The 5,227-nt window shown below is 40.6% G+C and overlaps 1 non-coding gene across 1 annotated transcript; it reads right to left on the reverse strand.

Annotated features, from left to right (window-relative positions):
• Positions 1–3,191: 3,191 nt before the first annotated feature.
• On the reverse strand, positions 3,192–3,263 carry TRNAC-ACA. The gene has a single exon. It is a non-coding gene; the product is annotated as a tRNA-Cys (tRNA).
• Between the last annotated feature and the right edge of the window lie 1,964 nt (positions 3,264–5,227).

A 5,227-nucleotide genomic window follows, 5' to 3' on the forward strand; every position in this document is an offset into this window, starting at 1 on the left:
ATGTTGAAAGAAAATTAAAGCCTGGGAAATTTTAGTTGGGTATAAAACATTTAAATTTCTCTTTAACGTAAGAAGAATAGAAAGTCTTACTCCCAACTCTCTGCAAAATAAATAATTAAAAACAAGATAATTTCCAACTCTCTGTAATATTAGTTACCTTAGAATTTCTTCATCTGGCTATATTCTTCTCTCATTGGTTATATTTTCATTACTGGCTGTTTTTTTTTTTTTTTTTTTCCAATCAAGATGTCAGTTTCTTAAGAGCGGAGTGCCAGCAAGTATTGGGTGAGTGATAAGTGTATTTTAACTTATTTGTCTGGAAAATTCTGTCTTCTGAGAGTGATGGAGTTGAAGATTTCAAACTTGGAGTTGAAGACTCAAGAGGAGTGGAAATGTTTAGAGTTCACTTGACTAAAGGCAAAGTGCTTTCAAGGCCCTTCAGACTCTGAGAACATCTGAAATATCTCAAGCGGACTTGAAATTCCAGAGTCTTAGCTTGCTGTCTGAACTGCCTATCACCCTCTTGCCTTCTTTGCATCAGTTATCTGAGAAAGAGGCAGCCTGCTTTTTCATTTTGTAGAAAACACAGTCTCAGAAAACAGCTGCACTCAACTGTGGAACTCTAATGGTACACATCACTCTTGGTCATTGTCAGGAGGTGTCCTTGTCTCCCAAAATAACCTTAAACATAGGGCTAGCTTGTCTCATAATTGAAGAGTACTGAGAGAGATAATCAAATGCATGAGGGCTGACGGACATTTTAATCTCACTGTACTTAACAATTTGGACTTCATTGGTAGTCACATTGGTGATGGCAGCCAAGGCTTAACCTCTTGGGATACAGGCTCCCACCACAGGAACATAAAGGGTCCTACAGAGAGCTGCCACTTTGAGAGAGGTCTCAGCCAGTGATGAGTAGCAGTCATATGGCAGAATCAGAAGGTAGGGCTGTAAGCCATGTTCTCATACTTGGATCATTCCAGCACCTTGAGTCTTAAGGTTTATTGAAGCAGGACTTTTACATTAGGGAATGCCATTAAGGTCTCCTGGGTTCCTGCTCCTGGACCCCTTTTTGACTTATCTCTCTCTTTTTCTTCTTGGATATTTAGTAACTTATACTCTTCTTTCCTACTCCAAACCCCCCTTCCACATTTATCCTTAGAACAAAAGCCTGGAGCATCATATAGCACTGTTGTTGTTCAGTTGCTGAGTCATGTTTGACTCTTTGTGACACCATGGACTGCAGCATGCCAGGCTTCCCTGTCCTTCACCATCTCCCAGAGCTTGCTCAAACTCATGTCCATTGAATCGGTGATGCCATCCAACCATCTCATCCTCTGTTGTCCTCTTCTCCTCTTGTCTTCAATCTTCCCCAGCATCAGGGTCTTTTCCAGTGAGTCGGCTCTTTGCAGCAGATGGCCAAAGTACTGGGGCTTCAGCTTCAGCATCAGTCCTTCCAATGAATATTCAGGCTTGATTTCCTTTTGGATTGACTAGTTTGATCTCCTTGCAGTCCAAAGGTCTTTCAAGAGTCTTCTTCAACACCACAGTTTGAAGCATCAGTTCTTCAGTGCTCAATGTTCTTTATTGTCCAACTCTCACATCCACACATGACTACTGGAAAAACCATAGCTTTAACTATACAGACTTTTGTCAGCAAAGTAATGGCTCTGCTCTTTAATATGCTGTCCAGGTTTGTCATAGCTTTTCTTCCAAGGAGCAAGTATCTTTTAATTTCATGGCTGCAGTCATTATCTGCAGTGATTTTGGAACTCAAAAAAATAAAGTCTGTCACTGTTTCCATTGTTTTCCCATCTATTTGCCATGAAGAGATGGGACTAGATGCTATGATCTTAGTTTTCTGAATGTTGAGTTTTAAGCCAGCTTTTCCACTCTCCTCTTTCACCTTCAAGAGGCTCTTTAGTTCTTCTTTGCTTTCTGTCATCTGAGGTTACTGATATTTCTCCTGGTAATCTTGATTCCAGCTTGCGCTTTATCCAGCCCAGCATTATATCCAGCCTTGACATACTCCTTTTCCAATTTGGAACCAGTCCCTTGTTTCATGTCCAGTCCTAAGTGTTGCTTCTTGACCTGCATACGGGTTGAGAGCATCATATAGCAAAGCTCCATGCATATATTTGCATTTTAATAAATAAAGTTTTGAGCAAAATGAATGCCTTGGCTTCTGGAGGTGGAATAATTGTCATCAGAGAACTAGTCAAGGCATCTTGGGTAGGGGGACTTCTCAAATGCTTGCTAACTTATTTTCTTAGCTTTCCCCCCACCCCTATTATTCTCCTATAGGTATCCTTTGAACACATATTAGTTTCTATCAAATGCTACCCTGATCAATTTTCAAATTTCTGCATTTGGACTTCCTCATTTCTTTCCACATCAATGTGTGGAAAGAAAATTTAGGAAAAAGTTAGGAAAATTTCTTTCCTTACTTTCCACACCAACGTAGCCCTCTCTCAAAGTTTGCATCTTTTTCTACCTGCTCTTTCAATTGTTTGCATCATCATTTTTTTGGTCCTGCACTTACAGAGTCTAACACACTCTCAGGCACATAGAAGCAATTTCACTTTGTATATAAAATTATTATTGAGCCTAATGTGCTAGTCATTGTCCTAGGTGCTTTTGAATTCATCATCTACCAAATGTGTGTTGATTTGGATTGAATTTCTTTATTCCATTCCTTATCATTACTGTGTGTGCATGTGTGCTCAGTCATGTCCAAGTCTTTGTGACCCCGTGGGCTGTAGCCCACCAGGCTCTTCTACCCATGATTCTCCAGGCAAGAATACTGGAGTGGGTTGCTGCTTCTTCCTCCAGGGGATCTTCCCAATCCAGGGATCAAACCTGCATCTCCTGCACTGGTAGGTGGATTCTTCACCACTGAGTCACCCGGGAATCCCATTCCTTATCATTAGGAATCCTCTTTGTGTTACAAGTGTTTACATTTGTTTGTATTCAAGTAGATAGTCATCTACAGATAGTCTACAGTCCACGGGGTCGCAAAGAGTCGGACACGACTTCTAGAGTTAATAAAGTAAAGTAAGTGAAAGTGAAGTCGCTCAGTCATGTCTGACTCTTTGCGACCCCATGGACTGTAGACTACCAGGCTTCTCTGTCCATGGAATTTTCCAGGCAAGAATACTGGAGTGGGTTGCCATTTCCTTCTCCAGGAGATCTTCCCTACCCAGGGATTGAACCCGGGTCTCCTGCATTGTAGGCAGACGCTTTACCGTCTGAGCCACCAGGGAAATCAAAGTGTACCTTAATAAAGTAGCTTTCTAAAATGGAGATAAGGGACTTCCCTAATGGTCCATTGGTTAAGACTCCATGCTTCCAATGCAAGAGGTGCAGGTTCGATCCTTGTTCAGGGAACTAAGATTCTACATGACACGTAGTATGGCCTAAATAAATAAACAAATAAAATGGAGATAGGCTATTCCTTTGTTGAGACCAGCTTGTGAAAGATCAGGAGATCATTTCCTCCTGACAGTCAACCCACCAGTTACCCAGGCAAGGGACATATGCCTCCCAACTTGGCCACAAGAAATAGAATTTCAGAGATTAGACTTCTGCCTGAGAAATCTTTGAATCAGATTGGAAGCAAAAAACCTCTCAGGTTCAAGCATCTGAAATGTGCAATGGTTAACTAAATCATGTGTTTGTTTATGGTACCAGAACTGTTTAATTTATAGTGTGCATTTTATATTATATATAATGATTATAGTTGTAACCATTTAATTTTATTGTAGTAAGACAATTAAATATAAATCATCTGTTTTACTGATAATTAAAATTATCAAAATAATTTATTGTTATAATATATAGAATCTGTGTTTTAACCATGATGTTATCATTTGAAACTCAGATTATATTTCTGTATAGAGAGGACAAAGTCCTAGTTGAGAAGAACCTGAGTGCTAACTCAGTAGTGGAGTGCTGCTCAGGGTATCTATTCCTTGGTCTGGGCCATCCTTCAGGGGCCAGTTGAGGTCACTGCATCTGTGAAGTATCTCTGATTCCTGTGCTCCTCCCTTATGACAGTGTCTGCTGTCCTGCCTTCAGATGACTTGCTGGATGCATATCTAGACTTCTCAGTGTCTGACTTCCTGTCTCCTTTCCTCTTGTTACTCATCTCAGCAAGAGCTCCAGTCACCTGCCCATTCCGACTTCTCTCTCCAAGTTCCATTTCCCAACTCTCCTTTTTAGCTTGTTTCCAAACTGCCAATACCTCCATTGATCCCCAGTTTAAAATAATGCATCTTTCTAATTTCATTGACTATAGATATCTACTCAAACTACTGCACAATTGCACTAATCTCACACGCTAGTAAAGTAATGCTCAAAATTCTCCAAGCCAGGCTTCAGCAATATGTGAACTGTGAACTTCCAAATGTTCAAGCTGGTTTTAGAAAAGGCAGAGGAACCAGAGATCAAATTGCCAACATCCGCTGGATCATTGAAAAAGCAAGAGTTCCAGAAAAACATCTATTTCTGCTTTATTGACTATGCCAAAGCCTTTGACTATGTGGATCACAATAAACTGTGGAAAATTCTGAAGGAGATGGGAATACCAGAGCACCTGACCTGCCTCTTGAGAAACCTAATGCAGGTCAGGAAGCAACAGTTAGAACTGGACATGGAACAACAGACTGGTTCCAAATAGGAAAAGGAGTACGTCAAGGCTGAATATTGTCACCCTGCTTATTTAACTTATATGCAGAGTACATCATGAGAAACGCTGGGCTGGAAGAAGCACAAGCTGGAATCAAGATTGCTGGGAGAAATATCAACCTAAGATATGCAGATGACACCACCCTTATGACAGAAAGTGAAGAGGAACTAAAAAGCCTCTTGATGAAAGTGAAAGAGGAGAGTGGAAAAAGTTGGCTTAAAGGTCAACATTCAGAAAACTAAGATTATGGCATCCAGTCCCATCACTTCATGGAAAATAGATGGGGAAACAGTAGAAACAGTGGCAGACTTTTTCTTTTTTTGGCTCTAGAATCACTGTTGATGGTGATTGCAGCTATGAAATGAAAAGATGCTTACTCTTTGGAAGGAAAGTTATGACCAACCTAGATAGCATGTTGAAAAGCAGAGACACTACTTTGCCAACAAAGGTCCATCTAGTCAAGGCTATGGTTTTTCCAGTGGTCATGTATGGATGTGAGAGTTGGACTGTGAAGAAAGCTGAGCACTGAAGAATTGATGC

Source organism: Oryx dammah, unplaced genomic scaffold (assembly GCF_014754425.2).
Source record: "Oryx dammah isolate SB20612 unplaced genomic scaffold, SCBI_Odam_1.1 HiC_scaffold_22, whole genome shotgun sequence".
NCBI classification, from domain to species: domain Eukaryota; kingdom Metazoa; phylum Chordata; class Mammalia; order Artiodactyla; family Bovidae; genus Oryx; species Oryx dammah.